This window comes from Grampus griseus (genome assembly GCF_964374135.1).
Source record: "Grampus griseus genome assembly, chromosome: 17".
Classification (NCBI taxonomy): domain Eukaryota; kingdom Metazoa; phylum Chordata; class Mammalia; order Artiodactyla; family Delphinidae; genus Grampus; species Grampus griseus.
The window spans coordinates 46,068,284-46,092,089 of NC_139011.1; the positions used below are offsets into that span (position 1 = coordinate 46,068,284).

The 23,806-nt window shown below is 37.5% G+C and overlaps 1 pseudogene across 1 annotated transcript; it reads right to left on the reverse strand.

The window, feature by feature from the left end:
- Positions 1–13,649: 13,649 nt before the first annotated feature.
- On the reverse strand, positions 13,650–14,723 carry LOC309835611 (lysine-rich coiled-coil protein 1-like; annotated as a pseudogene). The gene has a single exon. The product of its transcript is annotated as a lysine-rich coiled-coil protein 1-like (transcript).
- Positions 14,724–23,806: the final 9,083 nt, after the last annotated feature.

A 23,806-nucleotide genomic window follows, 5' to 3' on the forward strand; every position in this document is an offset into this window, starting at 1 on the left:
GGGTTCTCCAAAATGGCTGTCACCAGTGTCTGTGTCCTTAGGGTGACCTCTAGCTGCCTTCTTCCTCTCTGGGGGTCTCTCTAAGATCAGCAGGTGAGGCTGACCCAGCCTCCTTTCAAATTACTGCTTCTTCCCTGGGTCCCAGAGGGTGTGCAATTTTGTGTGCACCCATCAAGAGTGGTGTCTCCATTTCTCACCACACTCTATCTCCCCTGAAAGTAAGCCCTGCTGACCTTCAAAGCCAAATGTTCTGGAGGCTTGTTTTCCTCATGCAGGATCCCCAGGCTGGGTAGTCTGAAATGGAGCTCAGACACCCTCATTCTTTGGAAAGAACTTCTGCAATTGTAATTATCCTCCTGTTTGTGGGTTTCTCACTAGGGATATGTCTTGATTATATTGAGTCTCCACCCCTCTTATGCTTCTCATTGTGGCTCCTCCTTTATGTCTTTAGTTGCAGAAAGTCTTTTCTACTAGTCTTCCAGTCTTTCTCATCAATAGTTTCTCTGTAAGCAGTTGTAATTTTGGTGTGACCATGAGAGGAGGTGAGTTCAGTGTCTTCCTACTCTGCCTTCTTGGCCACTACTCTCTCTTTATAATTTTTAAGAAACTTGTTTATTGTATGATTAATCACTTGCTCAGCTACAGATGAGCCCTATAGGCTTCTAAGTTAATGTAGTGTCATCAGGTTTCTGATTATATATGACCACAAATAAAATCCAGCTTAGATGTTCATACTATGTAGCAACCTATTCAATTGACAGTAATAGTGTGCATCCATTATCTGGACTATAATCTCTGCTTACTAAACTAGTGTCTGCCATAAATAAAAGTAGATGGTGGAAATTACGAATCATAATTATTTTGTTTCACATGTTGTTATATACTACTTTTATACTTACATGTAAACATTTATTATTTAAAGGAAACATTTATTATTTAAAGGAAAATTTGTATGTATCACATTTTCAATATTTTTTAGAGTTGAGTTGATAACTGATGAAAACATTTTTTTAACACCATAATCACCAGCAACAATATTATACAGCAAAGCCAATTTACCAGCATAAAAAATAATTCCTCTCAGTTGTTCAGAACATATCTGGCACACAAGTAACCAAAGAATACCTAAGCAGCACTTATCAGATGACAACATGAAAGAGTAAGGCAGAAAGAATAGGAAACACTGGTAAGAACATACTAAATCAAAACTTCAAAATAGCAGATACAACTATTGAGAGTTTCTTACAAACATCCTCAGCAGGCAGACAAACTTTCCACACAATAATCAATAGAATAGGGTTCCATTTGGACAGAGAAATAGTTCTATCAGTGAGGCTTGGGATAAACAAGTTGAAACAGATTTCTAAAATAGTAGCCATATTCACAACTCAACAGTATTCATGGGTATAATTTTTAAAACATCAACACTTTTATTGGTTTTTTTTCCTGAACAATCAATCATAGTTCATAACATATTGATTAAAATAATATGAATAGAAATAGAAATAAAATTATCAGAAATAAAAGTACAATCATCTGATTCTTCAAGTCAACCCATAGAATTTGGTTTACAAATTGATCAGTGAAACAAATCTCTAAGTTCTACAGTAAAATCATGGAAATTATACAATCATTTCAACTGAAACATCAGGTCATTTCAACCCCTAAATTGAGTGCTTCCTGATAAGCGTCAAGTACAATTAAATGTTATTTCAAACTTTTAATATAATCACAACTCTTTAATAGTAAAATAATTAATAGAGTCTGTCATTTTGGAGACTTAAAAGCTCACCACAAGCAACAGTCATTTAGACATAAACAGCTTATTTCAATTGCAGCAATCATTATTATAATTGTCTGGTTATCCATGGCTGCTCAACAAATTGCCCATAAACTTCATTGCTTAAAAATAATAATATTTTTTAATATCTCGTGGTTCCATGATTTGAATGGACTTATAAGTCATTCTGAGCTTCTCATGCACTTGCAATCAGATAGTGGCTGTGGCTAATGGCTCAGCTATGCCAGATGTTCAGTACACCTCCTTCACTCACACCAGTATCTAGCACCCTAGTTGATATGCCTGAAACATTTAGGCACTGGCCAGGCCACACATATGTCCTCTCCTCCCCTCCCCTCCCCTTTCTTTCTCTCTCTCTCCCTCTCTTTTCTTCCCTTTCTCCCTCTCTTTTCTTCCCTTTCTCCCTTGTTTTCTCCCTCCTTCCCTCCAGGCAACATGTCTATATGGCATCTTAAGAATCCTCACAATATGGCTACTCTATTACTAGTGTAGAGAATGCTTTTAGCTGCCTGTACTGGGCTTTAAAACAACATTCAAAAATAGCAGACTGATAAACCAGTATACTTACTGCATGCCAGAACAAAAAGAAACACCTGTTAAAGAAAGACAAAACAATGAAAAACCCAAACTCTAAACAATATAGTAATCACTATATCCTTTAGTCAATTACTAGCCATGTGTGAAGAGACCAGAAAATATGACGCTTGATTTGGGAAAAAAAAAAAAAGAATATAAATCAAAGTTACAATGACCCAGATGTTGAATTTCCAGATAAAGACTTTAAATCATCTAGAATAAATATGGTCAAGAATTTAAATGAAAAGATGGTCATAATGAATAAACACATGGAGAATCTTAACAAAGAAAGAAAAACTAAGAAGAACCAAATGTAAAGCAAATATACACCAATAAAAATTAATTATAAAAAATAAAGAAAGAAAGAATAACTAAATGGAAATGATAAAATTAAAAAGTACCATTCTTGGGAATTCCCTGGTGGTCCAGTCATTAGGACTCCATGCTTCCACTGCAGAGGGCATGGGTTCAATCCCTGGTTGGGGAACTAAGATCCTGCAAGCTGCATGGTGCACCCAAAAAAAAAATAGAAAAAAGAAAAGTACAATTCTTGAAATAAAATATATACTGGATGGGCACAATATTAGATAAGAAATAGAAGACAAAATCACTAAACTTTAATATAGATCAATGCAAATATCCAAACTGAAAAAGAGAGAGAGAGAGAGAGAGAGAGAGAGAGAGAGAGAGAGAGAGATACTGAAAAGAAAAATACACAGAGCCTCAGAGATCTGTGGGACAATAGAAAATGTTCTAAAATAGTGTAATTGAATTTTCAGAAGGAGAGAAGAGAGAAAATGGGCCAAAAATATTTGAAGAAATAATGGCCACATATTCCCCAAGTTTGAAGAAAAACATAAATTTATGTCTACCAGAGGTTCAGTGAACCCCTATGAGACAAATACAAAGAAAACAATGTCCAGGTCAAACTGCTGAGAACCAAAGATATTTTCATGGATTATAGTACTCTGGTTTGATCTTTTACCTTTTCAGTACTTTAAAGATACTTCTCTATTGACTTAGCACTTATATTGTTTCTGATAAGAAATATGCTACCATCTTTGTCTTTGTTACACTGTACATAACATTTTTAATCTGGATCCTATTAAGATTTTCTCTTTATCACTGACTTTGAGAAATTTGATTATGATACACCTTGATACAGATTTTTCATGCTTTTGAACTTGGGGTTTTTTGAGCTTCTTGAATCTGTGGATTTATACTTTTCATTAAATTTGGAAATATTTTGGCCATTAATTTTTCAAAATTTTTTCTGTCCCCACTTCTGTCCTCTCCTTCAGGAACTCCAATTACACATATTATAGGGCACTTGAAATTATCTCATAGCTCACTGATGCTCTCTTAATATTTATTTAATTCTCTTTCCTCTGTGTTCTTTATTTTTGTTTCTATTGTTCTGTATTCAAGTTTATTAATATTTTCTTGTGCAATGTCTAATTTGCCATTAATTCTACCCAGTTTATTTTTTACTTCACACATTGTAGTTTTGATCTATGGAAATTCAATTTGGGGTTTTTTATAGATTTCATGTCTCAACTTAACTTTTTGAACAAATGGAATATTGTTATAATAAATGCTTTAATGTCATTGTTTGCTAATCCTAATATCTATGCCAATTCCAGGTTGGTTTTGATTGATTGAGTTATCTACTCATTATGGCTGATACAATTGACCCTTGAACAACGTGGGTGTGAATGCACATGTTCAGATTTCTTTCACTAAATACATACTATAATGCTACATGATCCAAGTTTTTGTTAAGTTCATGGATACAAAATCCCAGATACTGAGGGCTGACTATAAAGTTATATGTGACAATGGAAGTTTGGCTTCCCTAACCCCCACATTGCTCAAGGATCAACTGTATTTTCCTGCTTCCTTATTTGACTGGTAACTTTTAATTAAATGCCAGACATTGTAAAATTTACCTTGTTAGATCCCAGGTGTTTCTGTACACCTGTATATATTGAGCCTTTTTCTGGGACACAAGCTGTAAACTATTGGAAACAATTTGACCCTTTTACATCTTGCTTTTAAGATTTGTTAGGCAAGACTGAAGCTCAAACTGGGGCTAATTATTCCTCATTACAAAGGCCCCTCTGTATAGTCTACACAATGTCTCATGAATCATGAGGCTTTTCATTCTGGCTTGTGTGAGCACTGAGCACTGAACTCTAATACTTTCAGGCAGTTCTTTCTCCAGACTCAAGTAGCTTCCTAAGACATATGTGCTGATTAGTACTCATTTGACTACTCAAGAAAGAGAATCGGAAGATCTTTAGAGTTCTCTTTTTTGCACATCTCTCCTTTATAGCACTCTGTCTTGTGAATTCTAGCCTCTCTGATCTCCCTGAACTCAGTTTTGGATCTTTAACCCAGGGATTCTGTCATGCTTCTGCCTGGTTTCCTCCTTCCTGTACCATGCCCTAAACACTCTCTCAAAGCAAAAAATAAAAACTTGGGTAATCATAGGAGACATCTCACTTTTTTCATCTCTCATAGATCACTGTCCTTCATTTCCTTTTGTCCAAAGCTTTAAAATTTGTTGTTCCTTATAATTTTCCTGTTTTTGGTTTCTTTAAATAAGATGGTAAATCTAGTCCTTATTATTCCATTTGGCTGAAAGCATAAGTGCTCTGTTATATGTCAATAAAATTAAAATTCTATATGCAAAATAATAGGGTACAAGTTAAAAATGGAAAATTTCCAAATATAATTTATTAAGATTAATTTTAGAAGAACCAGTGAATTAATTTGAGGAACAAGCTAAAGAAAATATTATAATATAGACAGTCAGTTTGGAGACCTACCAACTTTGATAGAAACATTTGTTAAAAACCTGCCTCTCTCCACCCTCGTATTGTATCTCAGTATATTTATATATGGACACAGAAGGTATCAAAAGCCTGAAAAGCCACTGCTAGATAACACTTGAGCAAAGTAAGATGGCCTAAATAAAGTCTGAGCCCAGGAGAAAATGCTTGTTATTCATGAAAATGCAAATATAGATTGGTAAGGATTGGTAAGAGTTTTAAACTCCAGGATAACCTAAAGCCCCTCTCACATATAATGCAGTACGCCTACATGTTATCTGATATTTAAAATGGCAAAATACTTATCCTAAGGTTCCAAATTGTTTGGTCCATAAAATGCATGTTCCATTTTACTTTTTATACACTAATATCTTCTTCTTTCACAAAAGAAGCAGCATCCTCTTGATTTTATCTTCATCCGCCAGTTCAAGACATTGTCCATCAATTCTTCCCATCTCTTACATTTCAACTTGTCCCTTCTTCTAGATCTTTCCCCTTAGTTGCCAGGTATTTCAGTTCTTCACCAACTGTAAACAAATTTTCCATCAACCCTCTTCCTTTTCAAGCTCTAACCTCGTCTCTCTCATTTCCTTTCACCACCAAATTTCTCTTCCATTTCCTTCTGAATTGAAACCTTTCTTCAACCTTCTTTTTTAAAAAATTCAAAAATCTCTTCATCATACCCATTCTTCTTGAACTTGCTACTAGATTCAAAATTTTGATGAACTAGCTCTTTCCTTGGTTTCTGAAACTTTCTTTTCTTTGGAATTTCTCTACCAATACAGATCACCAGTGAGACTTAGTTTTCAGCTATTGTCTCATACCACAGTCTCCCTTTGAACAATATTATCCACTCCCTCAGCTAGTGATTCCCAGCACTGTATCTCTAGGATTGAGCTTAGATTTGAGCTCCAGATTTTATCCTACTCACATTGAATATTTCCTGGAATGTGTCATGCCTTTCCCCAAGCTATTTCTGACATATTGCACCCTTCTATCTCCTCTATCTTCCTTTAAAAATAAGTATTAATTTCTCCAGACCCTACCTTCCATGTGAAGCACTTATGGGTCTATACACACAGCATGTAAACACAAAATCAGTTTCTTTTCCATTAGCCTCCCCCACATTGGGCCTTCTCACTAATGGTATAAGTCACACAAGTTTTAATTGCTCAATCAAGAAGACATACAGGACCCAAAATAACAATGCTTACAAATCTACAGTTTATTGCAGGAAATGGATACAATACAGCTATAGCATTCAAGTAAGAATATGCATCATAATCAAAGGCTATCTCATAGCAGGGGTTCTGGAGAAGCCAAGTGCAAAATCCTATTGTCCTCCCTTTGTCAGGGCCATGGCAGTATGTACCTTCTCTCTTGAATCAGAAACCATCATTATGACACTGAACACTCTGGAACCAGAGATGCTAAAATGAAGTCATCACTAGGGTTTTGGGTTTTTTGTTTTTTGTTTTTTTACTGGTCATATAGGCATATTCTTTTTGTTTAGTCTTCTCAAACATTAGATTCTTCCAGGGGTCTCACCAAGTCCAGGCACAACTTATCAATCTTACCATTACCAATAAACAATGACACAAACCACCTGAAACTCTTCAGACTAATCGTTACAGAACAATACTTTTACTGACTTGGGATCAGTGCCATACACAGACAAGGAGAACAGCTCAGGCTAATTCTAAGCCTATGGAATTAACCCTCACAGAACAACCTTTACTAAAATACTTATCAAAGTCTGATTTTTGGCATTTATCTGTCTTCAAAAATAGACTATAAGCTCCATGAAAGTAAGAACTATATTTTTCTTGTCTTGAATTTAAATATCTAAATTAGTATCATGCATTAATTAAATGTATTCTCCTATCTTCCTTAAATATATCAAAGACTAAATTAACCAAAGGACCAAATCACTGACAGTTAGGCAAGTAGAAATACAATGAAAAAATTTGTACCCACACAGAGATTTCATTATACATAAAAGTTATAGTTTCAAATTTGCAAATTTGAATTTGCAGCAGCATAAGTTCATTGGCTATTTGAAAAATCTACCTAGAGGACATATTTTACTTTCAATAATTAAAAAAATCCATAAAAGTAAAAATAGAATAGAATAATAAAATAAAATAATAAAAGTAGAATAGAAAAATAAACCCATCATCAAACTATTATAACGATCAACTCATGGCTACTCTTGGAAAATACATTTTTTTAACTTGATCAACTAAGTTTTAAAAACAAAATTAAAACAGCAAAAACATGAATTTATATTAGTAGCTAAAATCAAATTTAAAATGTTTCACAGCCATTGACTATGTTAAGGGCTTTGTGCTCTTTGCCATTCTCTGGAAATATATTGTCCGTATTCATCACAGCCATTGGCATGCTTTTCTTAATAAAAACAACTCTTTCAAGGACTATTTCTGACTTGATTTAACTTACAGGCAATTGAAAAGCCAGGACTACTCACCTTGAAACTAAACACAGCTTCAGAACAAACTGACATAAAATATGCACTGCCTAAAGGACTTAATTTCACTATATCACCTAACTTATCACTAGCCTCCAACATAGTGCTACCCAAATTACAAAGAGAGTGGATGTTATATGTTCCCGAGTTATCACAAGCATCAGCTGAGGCTCCAGTTACAGGATATGCTCCGTCTCGTTGATACAGTACAAGGAGACTGGTGTACAATATCCCAAGTGCAGTCTCTGCGATAGGGATGGAGGTAGATGCATTCTCCTAGCTAATGCACAGGCTTCCAGCTACATCAGGATTATATGTTCGTGCTGTGTAAGTGTTTTTTTGGGTGATGACACTTGTATCCCCTGAGAGCTAACTCGGTCGACCCCCAGAGTTCACTGTAGCATTAACCTATTATAGGAATCAGAAGAATGTCATGAGCTGTCTCTCTGGAATAGTGACTAGCAGAGGGAGAATAAATCTATTGTGAGCCTATACTGTCACTTTAAGCAAAACAATGTGAGAGAGAGAAACTAAAAATAGCAGTTACCAACATATTACTGCTTCTTGGTATCTTTTATCATAAAAGTCTCTGATCTCTTTTTCATTCATACAGCAATACAACTGGGAGCCATGTTAAAATCCAGACTCTAAGTTTGGTATTCAGCCTTCTTAATTTTTGTTTTGACCCCCTCTATCTGATCTGTTTAACTTTGCTTTGCAGATGCATCGAGTGTTTCTTTGCTACACTATTGCAAAATTCAAGTCTTTGAAGTGTTGGTTTCATGTTATTTTTTGATATCCCACAAACTCTGATTTGGTTAGATTTTGCCTCTTTTTTATAGTAAGAAATACTCTAAAGAAATAATACATAGTTTCATTTCTCAACTCCCTTCTCTAGTAAGCAGATTTCACATGAATTCATTATTATCTAAATTATCTCTGAGAAAAATTGTAAAAGGAAGGCCAACTTGCCCAGAGCAATTAGCATGAGAGGAGGGTGCTGTCATAGGCAACGTATTACTTGAAGCTCTTTATCTATGACCCTGGTGATGTAAGAAACACAGGACTGAAGTCTTGTCAGGAAGGGTGACCTCCAGTCAGAGGAAAAGGATACTAGTTTGGTATTCTAGCTGTTGGATTATTGTTATTAAACAATAAGTGACTGAAGAAGAATAGAGGAGACAATGTTTCAGTCTTGTCATACATGGATAAAATCTCTGAAGAATCATTTCTAACTTGCCATTGCTGTGGTAGGAGCTACCAACTGCATGCCCAATTAAGTCAGTGACCACTGTTATTCTGTGTAATAAGAATTACCTCAGTCTTAGTATCCCTAAAATGGGACTATTGCTGTTTATTTAGGTATAAATAGACAATAAATTTTCTTAAAGAAATTGCAATTGTAGGTTGTGGCATAAAACCCAACTGCTTGTATATCAAATTCAGCTTTGGAGAAATTTACTGATCTAGGTCCTTTCCCTTTAGTCAGAGTTCCTGAGGACTAGTCCAACCAGATCATCTTTCACAAGGATTTTCTAGTGCCACGGTGATTTCCAGCTTTCTGCCAATAGAGTCACCCTCATTGTAACTAACAGTTTCCTTACCAGGGAGAGTTGCTGAAACCTTGAAATTCACTCTCAACAGGCAGTATACTGATAATTATAACCTTCTTCCTCTCTAAACCTGCTCCTCTTCTGCTATTTTCTATCTTAGTTAATGGCATCATTATCTACCTATTTGTCCAAGCTAGAAATGGCAAAATTTTTTCAATTATCCACTTTTCCTCTTTCTCCACATTTAGGAGGTTTCCACCATGTCATGGCCATTCTACCTCTGATAGATCTTTTATGTAGCTCCCCTCCTCCATGCTCCTACTGCCTTAGTTTTGGCAATCCTCATGTCTCAGCTTGACCATGGAAGTAAAATGGTTAAATGGTTTAAGAAATGGGTAAATTTGCCTTTTTTTTCCCTCTTTCACCCTGATGCATGGATTAATTTTCTAAAATTCCTTCCTATAAAATAGTCATTGATTTCCTACAGCCTATAAAATAAAGGCATTACTCAAGTAATATTTTTAGAGTATCTACTATATGCTAGGAATTAAGAGCTCACTGTAAAAAGGTAAGAAATATGGAAAAAAGATAAAATCCTTTGCCTTCAAGGAGCTCACAATCTAGAAGGGAAAATAGCATACCAACATAATGTGGCAAGTGTATGTTATTAGAGTATGCAATGGTCAGTGGTAGCATAAAATGCAAAAGAGTGAGCAATTCCACATGGAGGTACTGAAGAGAAGTGTATAGATTTGACTGTGTCTGGAAGTATATATAAGCTTTTTCCATGCAAACAAATGAGAGAAGGCCTTCTAGGCCAAGACAACAACATTGTGCAAAGGTTCTAATACCTAGGTAAGCATTGCTTATTTAGGGAACTACAAGTTATTGGACATTGGAGAAGAGGGTATAAATGGTATTAGGTGATATACACAAAAGAGTCTAAAATTTGACCTGAAGGTTATGGTAAGCCATTAAAGAGATTTAAACAGGTTAATAACAAAGATCATATTTGTGTTTTGGAAAAAAGCAGAAATGAAAGAGAGAACAATTGGGACATTATTACAATAGGTAAGATATGATGAAGCCCTCAATTTAAACAATAGCAATGACATTGTAGTGCTAGAGTTAGGACAGACAAAAGATGACTCCTTACCAAGAAATGAAAGGCCCTGCAAAATGCAGTCTTGATCTATCAGAGTTCCTGGCACATAGGAGATACCCAATACACTCAATAAATAATTGTTGAATAAATAACTAAATAAAGTTACTTTCTGTATCTGTTATCTATTGCTTCATAAGATATCATTCCAAAACTTAGTAGCTTAAAACTACAAAGTTTACTACTTTCCACAATTTTGTTGTTTAGCTGGATGGTGCTCATGTTGATTTTTGCCTGAGTTCATACATATGACTGCATTCAGCCTGCTTGTCAACTGGAGATGGATTCTTCCAGAGACTCATATCTTCACATGGTCTCTCTCCTTTCATGGGATCTCTCTGCATGTGCAATGTGTGTGTGTGTGTGTGTGTGTGTGTGTGTGTGTGTGTGTGTGTGTGTCCTTGTCTCTCTCTGGGATATGAGACATGTGGTCTCTCTCTATGAATCTCCCTCCACATGGTCTCCCTCTCCATGGGCTCTCTCTCCACGTAGTCTCCCTTTCATTGGGATCTCTTTCCATGTTCCTACTCCTCCATGAGATCTCTGATGGCTAATCTGGGCTTCTTCATGCATGACAGCCTCAGGGCTCCAACCAGGCAAGTCTTGTGCATGAGTGCTTGTCCAGCCTCTATATATCACATGGTCAAGCCTCAACATGAGAGGAGATTATACAGAATGAGTCTTCCAGGAGGCATGACTCCTTAGAAGCCATTATTACAGCAGCCACACATCTCTATACTCAGTGTATACTACTTCCCTCACAAGCACACAATATTCTAATTTATTGTTTTTCTCCTAGGTTCCCAGACATGTAATGAACTTTTATACCTCCTTAACTTTACCTAGGCTTCTCCTCTTATATTTCATAGTGCTCCCATCTGCCTTGGAATATTCTCTGCCTCAGATAGGAAGTACCTACTTTCAAAGTCAGCTACAACGGCTGAAAAGCCTGAAAATACAGGGGAGGAACAATCCTTTCCCTGAATCACTTTTCTCCTAACTTACAGTAGTAATCTCAATGTACCAGAATTATCTATTGACATGTCTTTCTCTAGCCAGCATTTGAGCATCTCAAAGGTAGTCACTATGTCTCATTCATCTTTGTGTATCCAATAGTTATCATCAATTATCCTCATTCTTGATGCAGAGTTGCTTCTCAAACATTTACTGGGTGAATGACTCTGTTCCTAACTTATATGCATAGGGTTATGAATCATTTTGTAGACTATGCACATCATCATGGAAATAATAGCCTAAAATAACTTAAATTATATATATTCAACAGATTTTACTCAGAAATAGAGACCTAAAAGATGTATTAGAACATTACATGCCTTCACATAAGCATGTAAAGAAGTGACAGTATTGTCTTAGTGGCTAACACGAGATTTCTCCTTAGAGAAGGAAATTCCTTGATAAGTCAATGCAAGACATATCAGTTCCAGGAATGAGATCTGGCTACCTTATAAAAGATGGACCATGGTCCCAAGAATACCATCAATGTGGAGGGTAACTCCAGCATCCTTGGCAGAACCAGCAAAATGATCCCTAACTAGACTGGTTTCTATAATGCTTACTTCTGAGATCCATATTTTGGGAAATAAAGAGGAGTTTCCGTTGAAAGGGGGAGATAATCCCTCAGATTTCACTTCTGAATCCACTTTGGAGACCCACCCTCTTAACCTCCAATAGGGTCCAATACCTTGGGTCAATCTATGCATGTGGTACTGTCAATCAAATGTGGTTCAAGGGCTTCCCTGGTGACGTGGTCGTTGGGGGTCGGCCTGCAGATGCGGGGAGCGCGGGTTCGTGCCCCGGTCCGGGAGGATCCCGCGTGCCGCGGAGCGGCTGGGCCCGTGAGCCGTGGCTGCTGGGCCTGCGCGTCCAGGGCCTGTGCTCCGCGGCGGGAGGGGCCACAGCAGTGAGAGGCCCGCGTACCGGAAAAAAAAAAAAAAAAAAATGTGGTTCAAAGAGCACTCTAAATTATAAGCAATGTGACACAACTGTGAATTTCCAGAAACCCCAGTGAGTGACATAACAACCTGCCCCATGGTCCTCCTAGGGGATGAAGTCCTTTTAACATCTGGAAATATGTACTAAAGGGCCTAACAATAATCCTAGCAGCTACTAGCAGCAGCTTCAGGTAACAATTAGGCACTGGTTTATTTATCATGCTGTGGCAGAGGCAGTAACACTCATCCAATATTCTATTTGCTCCCAACACTTCCTAACCTCTTTGCATCTTGATGAAGATATATGACTACTTCTGGCCAAAGACATGAGTGGAGAAAAGCCTGTGCATGATTCTCAAGTCTCTCTCTCTTCCCCTGCCATGATGTCTGAGTGGAGAGCTCTAATCCAAATGTTGCTGCTACAAGACTGCAGAGCCTACATCAATCCAGATGCAGAGCCCACTGTCAACCACAATAATATGTTTCAGGAGCAAGAAATAAACTTTTGTATGTTAAACCACAGATATTTGGATGTTGTTTATTACTGACAATGCAATTTAGCCTAATCTGGCTAATACATATTATTCAAATATAGGGTTTTTTTTTTTCAGTTATCCTTAAATAATACTTCAACAGACATTTATTATCTACTATGTGCCAAGTACTCTACTGAATATTTAGGATATAACAGTTAACATATTTTTGGAGAAATTAGAACTTTATTATATTATAAATATTTCCAGAATATAAACTGATTTTGTATCAAGACTTCTTGAAACGTTTAAAACTGTATGTAACTTAAGCCTATTATAATGTATGTCATTTTCCACTTTCCAATCTAGAAAATATACTGCAAGTTAGATCTAACGAAGGAAAAGAAAATCAATCTAAACTGCTTCACAGAGAAAACTAATGAATATAAAAACACCCATCCCAAACTAAAACCCAATCAAGAAATAGATTCTGTAAAGCTATTAATCCTCCAATTTAAAATAAATGACCTCCCGAGGGAAAAATACTTCCACCATCATAGCAATTTGATGAATAAAAGCAGAGCCACCCTCATTAAGGGAAGTTACATTATGTATAAGAAAAATGTAGTAATGATTTTAGAAGAGAGGAAAAGTAATTTCCATGTTGGAGAGAAAGTACACTAAATGTTTTCTGTTCACTTAGCCTTTGTACCTGTTCACATGAAAAGAGCGATATGAACATGGACATCGTAAAACCAAGCTCCTCAACTATTTTTTCAATTTAACCTCAGGAGAACCAATGCAAGCGCTTTAAAATCCAAGGATAGACTGGTCCCAAAGCAGCTCCTCTTCTTGTCCTTTCTTTCCCTTGTTCCTTTTTCTCTTTTCTACGCTTACATTCCTCTTTCTTAGAGGCTACATCTTGGCTTTTTTTGTCCTTTCAGTTCTTAAGCTTTTCTGTACTGATTCTGACTGTTTCCACCTCTGTTTTGTTTCTTTGGATGCTCTTGTGTTTGTCTAAGTCTATTTCCTCATAAGCTTTCTTCCTCTTATGCTTGGGCCGCTCCTCTTCTGGTTTATCCCAGCCTTCCTCTGGGTGTCTTTTTCTCTTCTGATGTATCTGTTTATAACTAGTTTGATGGGCACTGGTACTGTTTTCTAAGGAGAGATGCCTGTAAACTCCAGATTCTACACTGTATGAGCTACAGTTATACTCTTGTTGACTAAAGTTCAGGGCTACTGGTTTTCCTGAGAAACAGTCCCTGGTGAATTGACAGTTGCTCAGGGAGTCTAGTCTCAGCCTGCTGTCATAAGCTGGTAGCCACTGAGGTAACCGCTTCTCCACTGCTTGTGAAATATTGCATGGTCTTTGGTAGGTCTGGACGGGTTCATAAGGGAGTCTTTGATTAAACATTCTACACCTGGGTCTAGAATCAACCTCTTCTTTGTATCCACAGGTTTCCAAATAATCCTCTCTCATCTTTCTGAAACAAGTATTTGGCTCTAAGCCTCTGGTTTCCTGCACTTTGATATAATCTTCAAGTTCATCCTGAAAAGAGTCAGATGTCTTCTTTGAATGCTTCATTAGGTTGACAAGGGATTCTCCTTATCAGGTTGAGAACTTGATGGAGAAATTTGATCATATTCACCCATTAATTGCTTCAGTTTCTTAGCATGAACTTTCCCCAAATAGTGAGACTGTGCAACAACTGAAGAGCTAAAAACCATGATGCAGAGATTAAAAAATCTATTTTTTTGTCCAATACTCCACTCCCATTCACCTCATAATGTGAAATCCACTGCGATTCAAATTATGTCACTATTCCTTATAAGCCTTTTACAAAAGGTATCTGTATAAAGTTCAGTCTTTGCTCATTCAACGTGGTATCTTCTCTGAGGCAGGGGCAGCCGTCTACAACTACAGTCCCCCTCCCGGCCAACGTCGCCAGTCGGTGGGTAGGCCAAGGTGGTGGAGGCGGAGAGGCAGGGACAACCGTTGCCGCCACCGCTGCCTCAGCCACCGAGCGAGTGGGGTGGGAGCAGGAGGCGGAGACCGGACTTCCTGAGGGAAAGTTGCTACCACTACCAGCGGCTGACTGGACAGCACCGCCGCCATGGCGGTGAGGTGCACTACTCCAGTTAACTTTTTTTTTTTTTTTTGCGGTATGTGGGCCTCTCACTGTTGTGGCCTCTCCCGTTGCGGAGCACAGGCTCCGGACGCGCAGGCTTGGCGGCCATGGCTCACGGGCCCAGCTGCTCCGCGACATGTGGGATCTTCCCGGACTGGGGCACGAACCCGTGTCCCCTGCATCGGCAGGCAGACTCTCAACCACTGCGCCACCAGGGAAGCCCAGTTAACATTTTTAAAGTGTTGTCCTTGTGGAGTTTATATTCTAATCAAGAAAATCACAATCACTATCAATAATCATGACCACTAAGTACAAAGAACGTTGACAAATAAAGGAGATACTGTCATAATATTATTAAGGACATTATTATTTATATGTGAGTTTTTCTTATTCACAAGATTAGAATATGCTTACTTTAGCTGAGTACATATTATATAACTGATTTATCTTTGATTCAATATTTGCTTCAAATTATTTAAAATGTACAGCATTTTCAAAGGAGCACCAACAATTTTAACAATTTTGAAGAAAGGTAAATGAAGAAGCAAGCAGTCTACTGCTTAACCAAAGGTCATTGTCATGCTAAATATAGTACAGGCTGTGCTCACTGAGAGAAGTCAGTCATCATCAACTTTCAGTCATTATTTGAAAGGCATTTAGAGGGCAAAGCCAGATTTCTTCTTTTCATTTGCTAAGATAAAACACTGATCCAAGTGTCTCAAATTCAAGTGCCTTTGGTTCCAGGAAAGCAATAAAAGAGTAAAGAAAACCAGATTTTTTGTGTGTCAACTGCTAAAAATATAACTATTTTTCATTTTATTGAAATATCATTTAACTATGTCTAATAATGTAAACATGTATTATAGCAGAGATTACATTTTAAATTGTACCTTAAATATACACATTGGCAGAATCAAGATGGCAGAGTAAGAGGACACAGAGTTCAAGTCTCCTCACAGCTAGGGCTCCTGCTAGATGCTGATGGGGGACCTCAGACACCTAAGTTGATGGGAGGAATCCTTGCTCAACCAGGTAGGATGTGGGAGGGAAGGGGAGGGGCAAGGAAAAATGGAGGTGGGTTGGGACCAGCACCCCTGAGGGAGGCTGGAGGAGGGGAAAGGTTCCCATACTCAGAAGGGCCCACTGAAGATGGGGAGATAAGTGGGGATTGGAGGGGGATGCAGTGTCTCCCCTGCCCACTTGGGCCCTGGCAATCCTGTTGGGATCCCAGGCCTTAACGCCCAGATCCCAAGGCCTCCTCCAGCTAGATGAGTCCCGGGCCTGAGCCTCCTCCCCCAACCAGGCCTCTTCTAGTTTCATGGGTCCCAGGCCTGAGCCCTCCCACGACCAACGCCTCTTCTGTCTGCATGGGTCCCAGGCCTAAGCCCCACCCCCACCAAAGCCTCCTCTGGCTGCATGGGTCCTGGAAGCCTGAGTACCATCCCTGACAGGGCCACCTCTGGCCACACGGGTCCAGGTGGGTTGAGTACCGCCCCCCTCCAAGGCCTCCTCTGACTGTGCTGGCCCCTGTGAGTGCACCGATGGAGGCCTGCGCCCCAGCACTTGTCCTCTGGGCCAGCTCCAGTAACAGACGCTGGTGAGAGGAACACACGCAGAAGTGGGGCTGACACAGCGGGTCCAGAGACCTCCCTAGAGGTCTTGGAGGCCTACTGGGGAGGTGGGAGTAGGGTGTTCTTGCACCATCGGAGCAAGAACATTGATAGAGGAGGCACCAGGGAATTTTTTATTATTTTATTTTTCATTTATTTTTAAAATTTTTTTTAGTACTTTTATCTTTTATTTTTATTCTTACTTTTTTACTTAATTTAAAAATTTGTTTATGTTGTTTATTTTTTTTGCTGTTCTGTTTTGTTGTTGTTTAATTATTTTTCTAATTTTTTTTAGTTTTTATTCTTTGTTATTGTTATGCTCTTTTCTGTTTGTTGATTTTTTTCTTTTCTTCTCTTTTTTTTTTTTTTCTTTTGACTATCCGCTCAGCCTGCAGCGTCTTGGTTCTCAGGGCAGTGGTCAGGCCTAAGCACCTGTGGTGGGAGTACCAAGCCCAAGTGCTGGACTAACAGAGAACTTCAGATCCCAGGGAATATTAATTGGTATGAGGTCTCCCAGAAGTCCTCATCTCGACACCAAGACCTGGCTCAACCCAACTGCTTGCAAACTCCAGTTCTGGATGCCTTAGGGCAAACAACCAGCAGGACAGGAACACAGCCACACCCAACAAAAAAAATGAAATGACAAAAAAAAAATATTAGGAAGGACAAGAAAAAACATACAAGACCAAATAAATGAAGAGGAAATAGGCAACCTATCTGAAAAAGAATTCAGAGGAATGATAGTAAACATGATCCAAAAACTTGGAAATAGAATGGAGCAACAGATCAAGAAAATACAAGAAATGTATAATAAAGACCTAGAAGAACTAAAGAGCAAACAGTGATGCACAACACAATAACTGAAATGAAAAATACTCTAGAAGGAATCAATAGCAGAATAACTGAGAGAGAAGAACAATAAGTGAGCTGGAAGACAGAATAGTGGACATAACTGCTGAGGAGCAGAATAAAGAAAAAAGATGGGGGCTTCCCTCGTGGCGCAGTGGTTGAGAGTCCGCCTGCCGATGCAGGGGACGTGGGTTCGTGCCCCGGTCCGGGAAGATCTCACATGTCGCGGAGCGGCTAGGCCCGTGAGCCATGGCCACTGAGCCTGCACATCTGGAGCCTGTGCTCCACAACGGGAGAGGCCACAACAGTGAGAGGCCCACGTACCGCAAAAAAAAAAAAAAAAGAAAAGAAAAAAGATGGAAAATAAATGAGGACAGTCTCAGAGACCTCTGGGACAACATTAAAGGCACCAACGTTCGAATTATAGGGGTCCCAAAAGAAGAAGAGAAAGAGAAAGGGTCTGAGGAAATATTTGAAGAGATTATAGTCATAAACTTCCCTAACGTGGGAAAGGAAATAGCTGCCCAAGTCCAGGAAATACAGAGTCCCATACAGGATAAAACCAAGGAGAAACACACCAAGACACATATTAATCAAACTAACAATAATTAAAATCAAGAAAAAAACATTAAAAGAAGCAAGAAAAAAGCAACAAATAATACACAAGGGAATGCCCATAAGGTTATCAGCTGCTTTTTTGCAGAAAAACTGCAGGCCAGAAGGGAGTGACAGGATATATTTAAAGTGATGAAAGGGAAAAACGTACAACCAAGATTATTCTAACCAGCAAGGATCTCATTTGGATTTGACAGAGAAATCAAGAGCATTACAGACAAGCAAAGACTAAGAGAATTCAGAACCACAAAACCAGCTTTACAACAAATGCTAAAGGAAATTCTACAGTAAGGAAACACAAGAGAAGGAAGAGACCTAAAAAAACGAACCCAAAACAATAAAGAAAATGGTAATAGGAACATATATATTGATAATTACCTTAAATGTAAATGGATTAAATGCTACAACCAAAAGACATAAATTGGGTAAATGGAAACAAAAAATAGACCCATATATATCTGTCTACAAGAGACCCACTTCAGACCTAGGGACACATACAGACTGAAAATGAGGGGATGGAAAAAGATATTCCATGCAAATGGAAATCAAAAGAAAGCTGGAGTAGCAATACTAATTTCAGAGAAACTAGGTTTTAAAATAGACTCTTACAAGAGATAAAGAAGGACACTACCTAATGATTAAGGGATCAATCCAAGAAGAAAACATAACAATTTTAAACATTTTTTAACATCTTTATTGGAGTATAATTGCTTTACAATAGTGTGTTAGTTTCTGCTTTATAACAAACTGAATCAGCTATACATATACACATATCTCCATATCTCCTCCCTCTTGCATCTCCCTCCCACCCTCCCTATCCCACCACTCTACGTGGTCACAAAGCACCAAGCTGATCTCCCTGTGCTATGTGGCTGCTTCCAGTAGCTATCTCTTTTACATTTGGTAGTGTATATATATACATGACACTCTCTCCCTTCGTCCCAGCTTACCCTTCCCCCTTCCCATGTCCTTAAGTCCATTCTGTACATCTGTGACTTTATTCTTGCCCTGCCCCTAGGTTCTTCGGAACCATTTTCTTTTCTTTTTTTTAGATTCTATATATATGTGTTAGCATACGGTATTTATTTTTCTCTTTCTGACTTACTTCACTCTGTATAACAGTCTCTAGGTCCATCCACCTCACTACAAATAACTCAATTTCATTTCTTTTTATGGCTGAGTAATATTCCATTGTATATATGTGCTACATCTTCTTTATCCATTCATTTGTCGGTGGACACTTAGGTTGCTTCCATGTCCTGGCTACTGTAAACAGATCTGCAATGAACATTGTGGAACGTGACCATTTTTGAGTTATGGTTTCTCAGGGTATATGCCCAGTAGTGGGATTGCTGATTCGTATGGTACTACTTCTTTAGTTTTTTAAGGAACCTCCATACTGTTCTCCACAGTGGCTGTATCAATTTACGTTCCCACCAACAGTGCAATAGGGTTCCCTTTTCTCCACACCCTCTCCAGCATTTATTGTTTGTAGATTTTTTGATGATGGCCATTCTGACTGGTGTGATGTGATACCTCATTAGAGTTTTGATTTGCATTTCTCTAATGATTAGTGATGTTGAGCATCCGTTCATGTGTCTTTTGGCAATCTGTATATCTTCTTTTGAGAAATGTCTGTTTAGGTCTCCTGCCCATTATTGGATTGCATGTTTGTTTTTTTGATATTGAGCTGCATGAGCTGCTTGTACAAGTTGGAGATTAATCCTTTGACAGTTGCTTCATTTGCAAATATTTTCTCCCATTCTGAGGGTTGTCTTATTGTCTTGTTTATGGTTTACTTTGCCTTGCAAAAGCTTTTAAGTTTCATTTGGTCCAATTTGTTTATTTTTGTTTTTATTTCCATTTCTCTAGGAGGTGGGTCAAAAAGCATTTTACTGTGATTTATATCATACACTGTTCTGCCTATGTTTTCCTCTAAGAGTTTTATAGTGTCTGGCCTTACATTTTGGTCTTTAACCCATATTAAATTTTCTTTTGGGCATGGTGTTAGGGGGTATTCTAATTTCATCTTTTACATGTAGCTGTCCAGTTTTCCCAGCACCACTTATTGAAGAGGCTGTCTTTTCCCATTGTATATGCTTGCCTCCTTTATCAAAAATAAGGAGACCATATGTGCATGGGTTTACCTCTGGGCTTTCTATCCTGTTCCAGTGATCTATATTTCTGTTTTTGTGCCAGTTCCATACTGTCTTGATTACTGTAGACTTGTAGTATAGCCTGAAGTCTGGGAGCCTGATTCCATGAGCTCCATTTTTCTTTCTCAAGATTGCTTTTGCTGTTCGGGGTCTTTTGTGTTTCCATACAAATTGTGAAACTTTTTTGTTCTAGTTCTGTGAAAAATGCCATTGGTAGTTTGATAGGGATTGCATTGAATCTGTAGATTGCTTTAGGTAGTATAGTCATTTTAACAATGTTGATTCTTCCATTCCAAGAACATGTTATATCTCTCCATCTGTTTGTATCATCTTTAATTTCTTTCATCAGTGTCTTATGCATTTCTGCATACAAGTCTTTTGTCTCGTTAGGTGGGTTTATTCCCAGGTACTTTATTCTTTTTGTTGCAATGGTAAATGGGATTGTTTCCTTAATTTCCTTTTCAGATTTTTCATCATTAGTGTATAAGAATGCAAGGGATTTCTGGGCATTAACTTTGTATCCTAGTACTTTACCAAATTCATTGATTAGCTCTAGTAGTTTTCTGGTAGCATCTATAGGGCCTTATATGTATAATAACATGTCATCTGCAAACAGTGACAGCTTTACTTCTTCTTTTCTGATTTGGATTCCATTTATTTCTTTTTCTTCTCTGATTGTTGTGGCTAAAACTTCCAAAACTATTTTGAATAATAGTGGTGAGAGTGGACAACCTTGTCTTTTTCCTCATCTTAGAGGAAATGGTTTCAGTTTTTCACCAATGAGGACGATGTTGGTTGTGGATTTGTCATATGTGGCCTTTAATATATTGAAGTAAGTTCCCTCTATGCCTACTTTCTGGAGGGTTTTTATAATAAATGGGTGTTGAATTTTGTCCAAAGCTTTTTCTGCATCTATTGAGATGATCATATGGTTTTTCTCCTATGGTTGGTTAATATGGATTATCACATTGACTGATTTGATTATATGGGAGAATCCTTGCATTAGTGGGATAAACCCCACTTGATTATGGTGTATGATCCCTTTAATGTGCTGTTGCATTCTGTTTGCTAGTATTTTGTTGAGGATTTTTGCATCTATGATCATCAGTGATACCACCCTGTAGTTTTCTTTCTTTGTGATATCTTTGTCTGGTTTTGGTATCTGGGTGATGGTGGTCTCATAGAATGAGTTTGATAGAGTTCCTCCCTTTGCTACATTTTGCATTTGCCTGTTAAGCCATCTGGTTCTGGGATTTTGTTTGTTGGAAATTTTTTACTCTCAGTTTCAATTTCATTGCTTGTGATTGGTCTATTTATATTTTCTATTTCTTCCTGATTCAGTCTCGGAAGGTTGTGCTTTTCTAAGAATTTGTCTAATTCTTCCAGGTTGTGCTTGCAGTAATCTCTCATGATCCTTTGTATTTCTGCAGTGTCAGTTACTTCTTTTTCATTTCTAATTCTATTGATTTGAGTCTTCTCCCTTTTCTTTCTTGATGAGTCTTGCTAATGGTTTATCATATTTTTTATCTTGTCAAAGAGCCAGCTTTTAATTTTATTGATCTTTGGTATCGTTTCCTTCATTTCTTTTTCATTTATTTCTGATCTGATCTTTATGATTTCTTTCCTTCTGCTAACTTTGAGGTTTTTTTGTTCTTATTTCTCTAATTGCTTGAGGTGTAAGTTTAGGTTGTTTATTTGAGATTTTTTTGTTCTTGAGGTAAGACTGTATTGCTATAAACTTCCCTCTTAAAACTGCTTTTGCTGCATCCCTTAGGTTTAGGGTTGTCCTGTTTTCATTGTCATTTGTTTCTAGGTATTTTTTTAATTTCCCCTTTGAATTCTTCAGTTATCTCTTGGTTTTTAGGTAGTGTATTTTTTAGCCTCCATGTGTTTTTATTTTTTACAGACCTTTTCCTGTATTTGGTGTCTAGTCTCATAGTGTTGTGGTCAGAAAAGATACTTGATACAATTTCACTTTTCTTAAATTTACCAAGGCTGGATTTGTGATCCAAGTTATGATCTATCCTGGAGAATGTTCCATGAGCACTTGAGAAGAAAGTGTATTCTGTTGTTTTTGGATGGAATGTCCTATAAATATCAATTAAGTGCATCTTGTTTAGTGTATCATTTAAAGCTTGTGTTTCCTTAGTTATTTTCATTTTGGATGATTTGTCCATTGGTGAAAGTGGGGTGTTAAAGTCCCCTACTATGATTCTGTTACTGTCGATTTCCCCTTTTATGGCTGTTAACATTTGACTTATGAATTGAGGTACTCTTATGTTGGTTGCATATATATTTACAATTGTTATATCCTCTTCTTGGATCGATCACTTGATCATTATGTAGTGTCCTTCTTTGTCTCTTCTAATAGTCCTTATTTTAAAGTCTGTTTTGTCTGATATGAGAATTGCTCCTCTAGCTTTCTTTTGATTTCCATTTGCATGGAATATCTTTTCCCGGTCACTCACTTTCAGTCTGTATGTGTCCCTAGGTCTGAAGTGGGTCTCTTGTAGACAACATATATACAGGTCTTGTTTTTATATCCATTCATCCAGTCTTTGTATTTTGGTTGGAGCATTTAATCCATTTACATTTAAGATAGTTATCGATATGTATGTTCCTATTACCATTTTCTTAATTGTTTTGGGTTTGTTATTGTATGTCTTTTCCTTCTCTTGTGTTTCCTCCCTAGAGAAGTTCCTTTAGCATTTGTTGTTAAGCTGGTTTGGTGGTGCTGAATTCTCCTACCTTTTGCTTGTCTGTAAAGGTTTTCATTTCTCTGTCAAATGAGAATGAGATCATTGCTGCATAGAATAATCTTGTTTGTTGGTTTTTCCCCTTTATCACTTTGAGTATGTTCTGCAACTCTCTTCTGGCTTGCAGAGTTTCTGAAGAAAAATCACCTGCTAATCTTATGGGGATTCCCTTGTATATTATTTGTTGTTTTTCCCTTGTTGCTTTTAATATTTTTTCTTTGTATTTAATTTTTATAGTTTGATTAATATGTGTCTTGGCATGTTTCTCCTTGGATATATCCTGTATGGGACTCTGCTCTTCCTGGACTTGATTGTTTCCTTTCCCATATTAGGGAAGTTTTCAACTATAATCTCTTCAAGTATTTTCTCAGTCCCTTTCTTTTTCTCTTCTTCTTCTGGGACCCCTATAATTAGACTGTTTGTCTGTTTAATGTTGTTCCAGAGGTCTCTGAGACTATCCTCAATTCTTCTCATTCTTTTCTCTTTATTCTGCTCTGCGGTAGTTATTTCCAGTATTTTATCTTCCAGGTCGCTTATCCATCCTTCTGCTTCAGTTATTCTGCTATTGATTCGTTCTAGAGAATTTTTATTTTCATTTATTGTATTGTACTTCATTGTTTGTTTGCTCTTTAGTTCTTCTAAGTCCTTGTTAAACGTTTTTTGTATTTTCTCCATTCTATTTCCAAGATTTTGGATCATCTTTTCTATCAACACTCTGAATTATTTTTCAGGTAGACTGCCTATTTCCTCTTCATTTGTTTGGTCTGTTGGGTTTTTATCTTGCTCCTTCATCTGCTGTGTGTTTTTCTGTCTTCTCATTTTGCTCAACTTACTGTGTTTGTGGTCTCCTTT